The sequence below is a fragment of the Ochotona curzoniae genome, unplaced genomic scaffold (genome assembly GCF_017591425.1).
Source record: "Ochotona curzoniae isolate NIBS_2020 unplaced genomic scaffold, NIBS_Ocur_1.0 contig_2723, whole genome shotgun sequence".
In the NCBI taxonomy this organism is placed as follows: domain Eukaryota; kingdom Metazoa; phylum Chordata; class Mammalia; order Lagomorpha; family Ochotonidae; genus Ochotona; species Ochotona curzoniae.
Genome location: NW_024465573.1, coordinates 28206382 through 28220470, shown reverse-complemented (window position 1 = coordinate 28220470; position 14089 = coordinate 28206382).

Below are 14089 nucleotides of genomic sequence, written 5' to 3'. Positions count from 1 at the left end.
TTCATTGTCCACCATCATTGAACCTCTATAAAATAGTTTGCACTTTTTTAAAAGATTAGGCAGATTTACAGAGAGGAGAGGCAGAGAGAAAAATCTTCCACCCACTAGTTCACTCCCCAAATGACCACAATGGCTGGAGTCCAGTTGATCTAAAGCCAGGATTCAGGAACTACCTCCAGATCTCACAGGTGTGTGCAGGTTTTGGCATTTGACCCATCCCCCACTGACTTCCCAATCCAAAAACGGAGCAGAATGACAAGTGGAGCAGCCAGAACAGGAATCCGCACCCATATGGGATGAGAGGCCCTGAGATGGAGGATTGAGCCAAAGTACCCTGCTTTGTTTTTTCTTTTTTTTTCCCCTGTGCTTTAGTTCAGATGTTTTCTTTTGTTAGGATTTCCAACTTAGCAGTCTTCTGCTCTGTGAAATCTAATCTTTTTCAAGTTGATCCAGTGAATTTTGCGTTTCAAAACTCAGGAAGGCCACCATGTTCTTGTCTTCTGGATGGTTGATAGATTGCTTTCAGGCAGAAAGTTTAAAGTGCTTCATGCCTACCAATGCATCATCCTTCTCTCAGAGACCACAGACTTGCATAGCCTCTGTGTGACGTAATGTAAAAAAAACCCAAAAGTTTCATGCATTTTCCCAATGTAATTGTAACTTACAACACAAAGAAAAATCCTGTATCAGTTTCTGCTTTATAATTAGAAGTAAAAATCAGTGTAATTTGGCAATGCTGATTTAGAGTATTTGCGTTAATGCTTTCATGTTGTTTTTATATTTTCTCTCCTACTTCCAAGGAATTTATTGGAGGGAAATAAATTCTCATAGGAATCTTTAAAATGCAAACTTTGTACCATAAATTGGCACATGATAACCAGAAGACAAATAGCCTGCATACTATTTGAGGGAGAAAGCATTTAAATGAAGTTAAATATTTTAAATATAACTTATCTAGAGCATACAACTAGTGATATCATATTGCACCTATGCTATCAAAAAATTCTCACTTGTTTATTTAAGAATATTCTTGTAAGATCCTCAATTCAAACAGTTAGGTTAGCAATCAAAGAGATCATCCCAAGTATTATAACTAGGATAAATGTATGCATTATCCTTTCCAAAACTCATAAATCACATCTTGGAAAATCAGAAACAAATTAAGGCACGTTTTTAGCTAAGCAAACAAGGCAGCTTACCAGTGGAAGAACTGATGCTTCCTACTCCCCTTGCCTTGTACAACATACTGTACACTTCTACCTCTAATCTCATGGTATTGAGAGAAAGCCAATCAGTATAAATCAATACAGTGATGACGCTCCAAAAATTAGAATTATCTTCAGTTGCCCTTAGGTTGAATGATCTTTAAATGTTATTTACATTACAAATTGAATCCTAGTATATACTGTGTTATTTACTGTCAGTTACAATGTTACAAAGCTTAAAGAGCTAAATGTTGGTGCAAAGAAAAGAGAAAGAGATGTATCTTTTTGAAACCAGTTGTTTCAGCTGTTAATTCCTTGGTACTTTGCAATATTACATTGAGCTACAGTCATAAAAATTGTTACTATTTGAGACCATGGAGAATTTTTTTTTGAAGATTTACGTTGGGCTTGGCATGGTGGCCTAGCGGCTAAAGTCCTCGCCTTGAACGTGTCCAGATCCCACCTGGGCTCCGGTTCATATCCCAGCAGCTCCACTTACCTTCCAGCTCCCTGCTTGTGGCCTGGGAAAGCAGTAGAGGACGGCCCAAACCCTTGGGACCCTGCACCTGCATGGGAGACCTGGAAGAAGCTCTGGGCTCCTGGCTTCAGATTGGTGCAGCTCTGGCCATTGCAGCTGCTTAAGGCACGAATCATTGGACAGAAGATCTTTCTCTCTGTCTCTCCTCTTCTCTCTCTCTCTCTCTCTCTCTGGATAGTGAGGTTGGTCGAGCTGAACTAGGCTACAGCACCCATTTGTGTGTATGAGAGCCAAATACAGTGAGTGGGATGTCCTGGACCAGTGTGCTGCATATGTTGACATGTGCAAAAACCAGGACTGGAGACAGGCCTGGTAGGGATTATTGGGATTCACTCTGACTAGGCTGCAGTTTTTGCTGGTGTGTGTGAAGGCCAAGTGTGTGGCGAAAAGGGTCAGGCTGAGCTACAGCATCTGTTGGTTTGTGTATGAGATGGGTCTGGGGACAGAACTGACCGGACAACAGTAACCACCAGTGTGTATGTGTAGGATGATGACTGAGCCGGACCCCGCACTGGCCGGGACACACAGGAGTCAGGTCTGGGATCATCTGAGGTGAGGTTTCTTTGGGGAACTTTTCCCACCAACACAACTGGATTGTTGGACTCAAAACTCCGACCACAAGGAAAAATCACAGGATCTGTGGTCTGACCATGGAATGTGTGTGTCAGAACTGGGCCTCCTCTGTTGCTGAAGCCTGTGCAGTGAATGGCATGCCTAGGTGCACATGGGGGACATGACAGCTCATTAAGCCCTGCAGAGGATGTCTGTCACATGTAGAGGCTGGAGGGCAGAACAAATTAGATGACTCTCTCAGTCAAGTTTTGACAGCAAGTATCTGGATTAGTTGAGAGTCAAAGGTGGACTATGTCAGCCAATGGACCTTGCAAGGATCTCCTCACCCTTGGAGCAATGAAATCGACAGCATCTCAGAACTATCTAAACCGCTTGAGCAGTCGCCTCAGAACCTACTCCACATCAGTGACTCTGGGAGATACAGACTGACCATTCCTTATCCCTGGGTACTGATGCAGTTGTGCTGCTGGGAGCAGCTCCCTCCCCTTGTCTCCCACTTCCCTCAGATACAGGAAAGGAAAAAAAATGATTGGAAGCATCTTTTTTGTCTCATCCACTTTCCTCCATTCAGTAGCCTTTCCCACCCTGAGCGATTGTCCATGTGGACATGCATCCTTCTAAATTATGTAAAAATCATCAAAAATAAAATAAACTTCTTAAAAGAATTAAGAAAAAATAATGTATTATCTCAAAGACTAGAAAGAGGGGAAGAAAAGAAAGCAAAAGAGAAAGGGAATATGAGACGGGGGAAGAAGAGATAAAGGGAATCTATGTTTTTACAATTTTGTCTATGAGATACAGAGCCTATTCTCCTATTCTCTCTTGTGTTAATATCACAGAACAAAAAATAAAGCATCAGACGGTGAAAATAAGGGAAGGAGGAGCCATAGTCAGTGCAAGCTAAAATGTGACCCAAATTTGGAAGTGAATGCTATCGCAGTAAAGCTGCCACTTGTTCTTCACACAGTCCCCATCACACACCTGTTCAATTACAGGCTACTGTGCTTCTAATTAAGCTCCTTACTAATGGGCATTCTGGTTGCAACTAATGGTGTCTGAAGAAACTGAATCTTTGCCATTCACCAGGGAGATCCAGGTTGAGTTTTGGTCTCCTGGTGATGACCTGGCTCAGCCCTGGCTGTCACCAGCACGGTGAATGAGCCAGAAGCTTTGAACCAGCAGGTCGGATATTGCTGTCAATCTCTCTCTTTTCTCTCATCTCTCTTTTCTCTCTCACACACACACATACACACTCACATACACACAAAAATATTTTTAAAAACACACATTAGCAAGCTTTTAAAAAATACCTGAAGTTTCTGTGCCCTCGCTTTCCATTCGCCTTACTGGATCCATTTCAGTGTCTTCTGGTTCAGCATTAAGCTCCTAACTATTGTGTTAAGTTGCACATTTGAAGTAAAACGTATTAGTTCAAGTTGGTGCTAAAATATGGTGTTGTGTGATTCTACGTATGGAGTATTACATTACTCAGAATGTGACTATTGAATCCCTTGCTGTGTGCTAGACATCACGTCATGACAATATGGAAGAAGCCATAGTGAGCAGTTGTCAGTACTACCTTTTCCATTGGTCTATTTATTGCTGCTTGATTCTTCCAAGGTCACCTCCAGCCAACTCTAGAACTAACAGTCCCTCCAGGACCTATATGTTTTTCATCATCGCATCCCTACCTACTAAATTGATTCCTGCCGTATCATAGGCGTTCAACAAATATGCATTTATAAAATAAATGGAATCATTTATGCTCTCAAGAAAAATGTGATATTACTCAAGAGTTTGGGAAAGCAATTCAAATGAGTAGTGGTTTGATGACCTCATAATGGTTTTACTGATACATTGCTATTATTTTTCTAAATCTCCTGGTTCTTCAGATTATCATTAAATAAAATTATTTGTATGTTAGTGGTTTCCCCACATGTGTTTATATCATCTTTCTCTTAGAGCAATAAAAATTACTAGAATCTCAAAATGCAAAAATTAGAATAGGAAAAAGGGAGATTACAACATACCTGAATGGGACCAGATCCTTGTAGCCATCCTTGCTCTTATTTTAGGGTATATTTTGAGATTAGGTTTACTGAATATTCCTTCTAAAATGAAAAAGAAAATTCAACAAAATTGAAGAATATCACATTGGCTTTTTGTGGGAAAACCAAAACTAAACTCAGAAAAATTTCATTATTCACCATTGCTACATGATAACTCTTCCTTCCTCCAAATTATTACATTATACAAAATACTCACACCCTGATCTTGTTCTTTTTCTGGAATGCACTCTCCTACTGTATGAGCCATTTATTTCTCTCTCTCAATTATATGCTAGAAAACAAAGCAGAAGTCATCAGCAAAAAACACTGCAGCGTATCTGCAGGATATTCAAGTTATCTGGTCCCACAAGCCTACATCAGATACATATTGGTGCTGGGTCCTGTACATATGTTTTTATAATTCCTACTTCAAACAACCTTGCAAAATAATAAATATTATTTTCTTCATTTTATAGCTGAGTGTACTTATGTTTGAAGATCTTAGGTAATTTAACCAAAGTGATTCAACTAGCAAATCACAGTAGGGATTCAAATTCACCTTGTGCTTGTCTACAAAAGCTGTGTTATTTATTAGGTTCTGTATGTTTTGCAACAATAGTTACTATTTTTTGAACATTGACTTCTGTCAGGCATTGTATTATGTACTTCACAAATACACTGTAATTTAATTCTCACTGTGGCCCAACTAGGAGTAATGTTATTATCAACCATTTTAGAAGGAGAAATCTGAGGCTCTGCAAAAATAAGGCATTTGTTCAAGGTCACATAGCAAGAAACTAGTAGGGGGATGGGACAGCCAAATCCATCAGATTTTTCAATCTGTGTCTTTCCACCATACCACACTGTAGAACGGGGCTGTAATGAAGGCCTGATATTGCACATCAACATAATATTCCTGGTTGAGTATTCATGAAAGTGAATTTGTATATTTCGCTTAAGAATTTTTTTGGTGACAAAGTACTCACTACTGCATGATCTGGTTCCTTCCCACTGGGATGTTTTTCTTTTGATTCAAAACTGTCGTTATTTAAACTTATTTTGTGGAGACACTTGTTCATATCCAAAACAGCAAACGTTTTCTCTGACTCTGTTCCATAACACAGCTATTTGAATATCTTTTTCACTTTAAACTCTTTAGTTTGCATCTACTATATATCACATAGTAGTGAAGAGGCTGAGTATATAACAGTGAGAACACAAATATAACATTGTATAACTTGCTGAGAAACCAATGAAGTTTTATATATATATATATATATATATATGTAGGCATATGATGACAAACTATATATACATAGTTATATAGATATATACACACATGTATAGGCATATGATGACAAAGTATGATAGTTAACATTCATTAAGGAAAAATATAAAGATTTGTAAAAGTGCACTTCAGGGGAACTTGATCTACATGGGGTTACAATAATGTTCTGGAAAACTTCCGAAAAGTAGGCTATTTAAAGAACAAATAGACGTTAACAAGGCAAATGTTAAGGTGAAGGGCAATGACAAGGAGGTTCAGCAAAGAAAATAGCATGAAGAAGTCTTTGAGGTTGACGAAAGCATGGGACCTTCAGCCATGAAAGTACACCCAATGAGTTTAAGGTCGAAGAATAATTGAGTTCAATAAAGATAAGTTTATTAAGGAATGCAAGATTTGTGGAGTCCCTAACTTCCATGTTAATCATTTCGAACTTCAGTGTAAACAAATAAGTTGCACACAGAACTTTGTGTTTGACATATTTTCCAATAAAAGGAATCAAAGCTTCTGGACATAGCAGCAGAATAAGAAATATAAAAGATGAATTATAACATAGTAGAGTATGAGAAAGTAAGAATGTGCTAAAAGTATTTTTTTTTTTAAATTATGGAAACACAGTGTTTGGAGCGTGTCAAAACAAACAGTAGCCAACTGAAAAGACTCTCAGGGGCCAGGGCTGGAACAACTGGAGGAAAATGGGAAATAAAATGTTATGTGATTATTACCCATAGTATAAAGTAAATATCCCATCCAGCAGTCCATTTTATGTAAATAATTTATTCAATACATACATGAAAGAGACTAAAAGAAAGATAAAACATCCCTGTGTACAAGAATTTCAAAAAATTATACAGATGCTCTACCCAAGGGAGATAAAATGTAACTCATTTTGCAAGTTTGTGCAACACATTATGACATCCCTCCAAATACATCAGTGTGGAAAAGAGACATGCAGAAACATGACAAACACTATCTCATCCAAGTGATTGAAGTCAACATTTACAAAGAAATATCACATCGACAATGTGTGCTTTCATGTGATATATGAAAAAGGTACTTACACTTGTGATCTTCTAAAAAAATTCCATATCCTCATTCTAATAAGGAGAAAAACTGGACCAGTACTAGGGACATTTTATAGAATAGATGGCCAATAGTCACGAAACTGTCAGTTATCAAAAACAAGAAATTCAGAGCAACCATCAGAGCTAAAAGGAGTATAAGGAGACTTGATCACTATATATAAGGTGGGATTCTGGGTATGTGCTACAAAGTAAAGAAACTTGAATGAGGTATGAAGTTCAGATAGCATAACACATATAAATACTTTACTTACTCTGAAAAATTTACCACACTAATGTAAATGGTTACCAAATATGGGAAGTTGGATGATGGTGAGTTATATAGAATTCTATATAAAAAAAACTGAAACCATGTAAAGTAGAGGCTTTATTTTTAAAAAAATGCCCTGATCTATCATAGAATCTAGAAAATATGTTAATAAAACAGTACTGTCATTACAATCTGGACACCACTAGCTGAGATGCTTGTAATTGTACCTTGGTTTGCATATTTCATATTCAACTCTTACTCTTTCGTCTGTTCAGAACTTCTAGGCAGGGACACAGTTAACAGAGCTTATGTCTTCCTGTCTCATATTTTGCTAGGTTGTTGACTTGTCTAAAACTTCCTTGAATGAAGATTTCCTATTCTATTTATCTTTAACACAATAATCTGGTATTAATGAATCATTATAGGAAAGAAAGCATGGGCTAATTTTGCTCCATGTTCTCTAATAACATTAATTTCAAAAAATAATTTTGAATATTCCATCCCTAAAAAGATTTGAATTTCTCTCTTCCTGGTTATGAAATATAAAGAAATAAAAACAGGTACAGCCCAAGGGTCTAGACGATATGGAAAAGTCCCCTTGCAATCTGTGTGATCTAGATCCTACAGGCTGCCCAGATAGGTTATTGAGAGCAGAGCCATTTGATGTATGTTTTGTACAGTGCCTAACTCAATGGGAATTTGTAGTGAATACATCAAGGATGAAAGCTATATGACTTACAGATAGAGAGGGATGAGGCTCCTATCATCTATTTTCAGCTGTAGAATTGCAAAGATAGCCTTTGGCCTCAAACACGGGGCTTTGAAAGTTGAATCCCTAAGCCTCAGAATCATAAATGATACGTCCACTTAGCTGGCTTCAGAAGGGATTTTCTAGGGCTAACGACCACAAAAGAACAAAGTATTGCTCTTTACTAAGCAGAATAAATCAATAGCTAGACTCTCAGTGATTTCTATATGAACACAGCAGAACACATTGTATCCATCTCTTAGGTTCTTTTCTTCCAAACACTTGTAGTTGTATTCCTCTTTAATTAGAGAGGCCGGGTTTTCATAGTTGTTTAATTAATTGAGGGAGAATATCAATTTTCTATGCCTTTAAAAAAGTGATTGCAATTATAGGATCAATCTGTCACAGAAAAAGTAAGAGTCCAAAACATTTTAATAGCGAAGTTACTGAGAACAAAGGATGAATATGAAAAGTTAGAGGCATGCTAATAATTACTCTTGTTTTAACCTGTGCTTACTGAAATTGCTCTCAAACTTTAACTTAAAAACCTTGGATGTAAGACATAGCTATGTAATTTAGCACTCTACACTGACAGTTCAAATAGTTGTATTATCTACGTTAGGAGTGGTTGGTAAGCGCCCACAGAGAAGGCAAAGCATTGCTCCTGCTATGACAGACTAGGCAATTACACAGACACTGGATAGGGCAATTCCCATTATAAAGACACACCTAACTATAATCAAAGTTAAGAAATAATATGATATGTTTTAGTGGCATGGCTCATTGTGTAATTAGCAGGACCCAGTTCAAAAACAGAAACATGCTGAGTTCAAAATCAAGAATAACGGCATTTAGTCACATGAAAAGCTTCTTACATTTCTTCTATGGTCTCCTCCTTAATTTGTCACCTAGGCTTTTTTATTCGACACTGAATATTATTTTAAGGAGAGACTTAAAATTTAAATTATTAGCATAAATTCTGCTATTCATATTTATGTTGTGCAATGCCAGATTTAAAAAGCAAATGAATTAGAATTTAATTCATAACTATAATAAAAATTTCAGATTCTATATCTTATAGTTTGTACATGTATAGATTTTTTTAACAGAACAATGAATGCAAAACTACACAAAACAAGCTCAACATTTTTTATTTCAACTCAGCAGAGGCACATTCTACGAACATACTCTGCTTAGTTTAGTAAGGAAGAATTGAAAGAAACGTCCTTATATAAAGCATTTTTTGGTGAAATTGACTGAATAATGTATGGAAGGAACATAGGAAAAGATATAACGAGACCAGCACAGTAGCCTAGTGGCTAAAATCCTCCCCCTTGCATGTGCCAGGATCCCATATGGGTACCAGTTTGTGTCCTGATGGTCCCACTTCCCACCCAGCTCCCTGCATATGACCTGGGAAAGCAGTAAAGGGTGGCCCAAAGCCTTAGGATCCTGCACCTGCATGGGAGACCTGGAAGAAGCTCTGGGCTCCTGGCTTCAGATTGGTTCAACTCTAGCCATTGAGGCCACTTGGGGAGCAAGTCACCTCTATGTCTCTCCTCTCTGTAAATTTGACTTCCCAATAAAAATAAATAAATCTTTTTTTAAGGATATAATGAGGTTTCTGGTCCTTGTGAGTCTTAAAACATTACCTTCTCTACCCACCATCATACATATGGCATAGGTCAGGGGCAGACCAGGCTGAACCCTTTCACATCAACTGCTGGCAAATCCGGGCACCAGCGTAGAGTATGGGTCAGGCCAGTTTCAGTCGCAACACATACCAGTGCACATTAAGGAACGCCAAGGTGAGGTGAGCCTTACCAGATGTGGTTGTAGTGTCCAAACAGCACACCTGAGAACTGGGGGTGGGGAGAGGGAGGCAAAGCCGGCAGGGGAATGTGGGCTCTCCCGCTGGACAACCACTCCCACTGGAGAGCATGAGTTGGGATGTGGGCAGACCAGACCAGGCAGGGCTACAACACCTGTGGGCGTCATGTGAGCCAGAGTGGGGAAGGGCCAGATTGGACTGACTGTTCTGATTGGTGCAAGCAAAAATTAGAGTGGGTGAGGGTTGGTTGGGCTTTGCCACACCATCAGATGGCAGAGGCTGGCACTGGGGGCTAATTCTGTTAAGTTAAATGCCTGAACCACCTGGAGAGTGCATAATCTGGGAATGGGAGTGGCCTGGGAGGGAAATAGTGGGCACCTCCCTCGTGGGTAACCACTTCCATTGGAGAGCATGAAAACCAGGACAGGGGCAGGGGAGGCTAGACAGAAAGGGACCTGCCAGTATTAGTGTGGGCTGGATAGTAAGTTGGTTGGATTAAACTAGGCTTCAATGCCATTGACAAGTACCAGAGCTAAAAGGGGATGTTGGACAGACTGAACAAGTCTGCAGTACATGCTGGCATGCATGGGAACCAGGGTAGGGAGCAGACTTGGTGGGGGTTATGGGGAGTTGCTCCAACTAGGCTGCAGCTCCCACTGGTTTGAGTGAGGACTGACTATGAAGTGGGTAGGATCGAGCTGGACTATAACACCCATTGGTTCAAGTGGAAAACAGGGCTGGAAACAGAACTGACCGACAATTGCAACAACGAGCATATGCATAAGCTGACTGGGGCAACTGACTGTACCAGACCCTGTACAGGCAAATTCACACAAGAATCAGGTTTGGGATCATCTCAGATGAAGTTTCTTTGGAGATCCCTCCAACTGAACTGCTGATTTCAGAGCCCCACCATGAAGAGACTATGTCAGCCAGTGGATTCTGAATAGGTTTCATTGTGATTGTAACGGCGAGATTGGCAGCAATTCAGAACTGTTGAACTACCAAAACTGCTTGAGTAGGACCCTCGGAGTGTGCCTCACATCTGGAGGCTGGGTGGGGCTTTTCCCTTTATTTCTCCCCTGACCCAGATACAGGGGAAAAAATGATATCAGTGTGGAAACAATGGTATTATCCACTTTCCTGCAGCCCTTGACCCTTTGTACCCTAATCAACTAAGTTAGATCATTGAAAGAAAGAAAGAAAGAAAGAGAGAGAGAGAAAGAAAGAAAGAAAGAGAAAGAAAGAGAGAGAGAAAGGGAGAAAGAAAGAAAGAAAGAACGAAAGAAAGAAAGAAAGAAAGAAAGAAAGAAAGAAAGAAAGAAAGAAAGAAAGAAAGAAAGAAAGGAAGGAAGGAAGGAAGAAAGAAAGAAAAAAGAAAGAAAAAGGAAAATGCCTTCTGCTCTCAATGCAAGCTCTGGTTAGTGGAGTAAGCCTGGTCTCTGAAGACAGACAGGAACAGCAGTTCTTAAATGATTGACATAACCCATTTGCCTTGTCATTGAACTCCGCATAACCAGATGCAGCAGAGCTGTGTTCACCAAAGGCATTGTAGACACTACATGTGAATATTGTAGCAAGAGGAGTAGATAAATGTATAGCGTGTAATTCTCTGATCCAGCACATGTTCAACGGTGCCAAATGGACTTCCAAATCACATGTCCAAACGTAAAATACTGAGAAGTTTGAGCATGTGACAGCAGAAAATCAAATCAAGGATAGGTGCAATGCACTTTTGAGCACATTGCAGCTGCATAGATTGCACTTTCCTTAAGCCACGTTTATCTAAGTGGGTGCCTAAAAATAAGTTAAGAAAAACTTTATCTTATTAAGGAAAAGATTTGTGGAAGAGTTCATACCTGACAAAATAGCATATAAAGTGTTTTCAAGTTTTATCTATCGTTTGCAAATATGGAAGTCATACACTGAATGCATACTCGGTATCCAACTATTACAGAAATTATATCGAACTTACATAACTCTGAAGAATATCCTCATTTTAAAAAATCATATATTTCATTTATTTGGAAGGCCCAGTTAGAGAGAGAAAGAGAGCGATACAAAGAGGTTCTGCTGGTTTACTCCCAAAATGGCGACAACAGCAGGAGCTAAGCCAAACCAATGCCAGGATCTAGGAGCTAGGAGCCTCACTGGATCTCCAACATGAGTGCAAGGGCTTGTACCAGCTTCTCTTGCTTTCCCAGGCTATTAGCAGAGAGCCAATCAGAAGGGGAGCAGCCAGGCATCCATATGGGATGCTGGTATTGCAGTAAGCACCTTAACATTATGCCACAATACCAACACTGAACATTCTCACTTCTGACTATGGATGCGAAGCTGAGATTCCTAGACCTGAAGTGATTTCTCAGAGCCCAGAGTTACCAGATGTCCATTTCACCATAAATTCTGATTCTCTGTAATGATCTTTTTACTCCATATAGATTACCAAAAGCCAAATTCAATCAGTTTTTCAAGATCTTTTCCCTCTCCAGCATACTCACTATCTTCATCACTTCTCTTCTTTATCACATTTACTTTGTATAATAGTCAAAGACAACTTCAATTATGAGGCTTTTGATCTAAGGACAGTTATTTCTTCCTATCATCACAGTAAGTTGTTTAAACTGATTTATTCTCAGGTGAGTATTCTGTTCACAGCAAGTCTTCAGCTAAGTAACCTGAAACCAGATGAAGTGATGTGGAAATGTTAGATTGTATATTTTCATGGCATAAAGCACTATTCCACAGTAACATTAAGCTAGGTGATACTGTGTTTTATCTGTGATACTTGAGCAATATTATTGATTAGGAGACATGGGAATATTAATTTCCTTCCAGTCATATTGGTGACATCAAGTAGAATAATTTCCGAATGAGAGAACAACATGGCTGGCAGATAGCTTGGGTGCAGGTGCAGGTGTTTCAAACACAACAGCCTGTTAGATTTCATGCGCTGCTTTGTGATGGGTTTGTGAGACACAATGGGAACAACAGAAAAAGAACAGAATGGAGAATGTAAAAAGCATGGGGATCCATATCTCAGCATAATGATTCACTCCAAGTCTTGTTACAGATGAGCAGCTGGAGAAGAAAGAAGCTCCACTATGCTCTGTTTCCCCATCTGAACATGAGGAAACTATCATACCCTTGACATAACTGTTAGATGCACTAGGTGGAATTAGACAAGTTGATATCTGTGAAATGTCTTATAAATAATAAGGTTCCACTCAAATATAAATGTTATCATGCTCTCACGTGTTTAAATCATGTGAGTAAACATGAAAATAAACTGGAAATTAGAGCAAGAAAAAGGGGGAGGGTGGAGAGAGACCCTAAAAGCAGGATCAAGAAAAAAAAGAAACAAGAAGTAGATGGCTGAAAGTGGGAAAGCAGGCACTAGAAGAAGAAAAACTTTTTCTGCACACCGAATTTATGAACATCATTATGCCCAGTAGTGTTAAATAATGCTAGAAATGTTAGAAAGTAGAAGAAAAGATGGTTCTGGCTTTAACGAGGGATTCTACTGCAAATGTCGATCCAGAAGAGCTAGGTGTCTCTCGTTTAATTGACTTGCTGTGTAACTGCGGTCAATGACACAATCAATCTGAGCTACCTATCCACTTCCCCCTCCCCTTTTTTTTGTCTGCAAAATGGGAATGATACAAATTTATCTTCCTGAGTTGTTAATGAAAACTAATTCAGAAACCATCTGGGAAAATGTATTATGGATATGTTGGCTATTACTGCATCTCTGTGGATAAGCACAGATGGGCTGGTACAAATATTGACAGGCAAACAGTTCAGTAGGCTATGCAAGGACTCTAAAGTGACGCTACTAGCTAATGATATTTGAAGCATGAACTAGGAAGAAGCAGAGCAATGCTCAGGCTAAAGGATCATTGGGAAACCATATTTATCTTCTCAGGCAATCACAGTTTGACACAGGACTTTGGCTCAAGGGAAGAAATGGGAAAGAGAAAGAAAGAGAAGGACAGCAAGAGAACTGATGCCGTCAGGCTTGGTTCCAGAATTCCAGATTCAAAATATACACTTGGAAGTCATTATCTTTGTTTGACAAATACAGCTATAAACCTAAAACAGGAGAGTCAAACATAATTAAAAACTAGATGCCTGTTCTGTGATGAGAAACAAGTTAAAGTTTCTTAAAATGTTAAAGCCTTGAGCATTGCAATATGGTCCAAAAACCCTAACACAGCACTGTAGTTCAGGTAGAGAAATGGTGATTTCAATTGCACATTTTTTTTTACTATTTAGATTCCTTTCAAATAAAATTATTGGACATTTACTTTTCCTGATGCTGGTTTACAGAATTTAAACTCGGGAGAGTTTTGTTTATTTGTTCATTGCTATAGAATGTTTTGCTTCTCTATAAAGAGCACTCTTACTTATTTTGATAGAATTGACTTTTCAACCTGTACATAGTCTTGATGAGCCATGAAAAGGCATTATTTCTTTTTAACAAGCAAGATTGTGAGATTATTGATTCAAGCTTGCCCAGTAAGATTCTG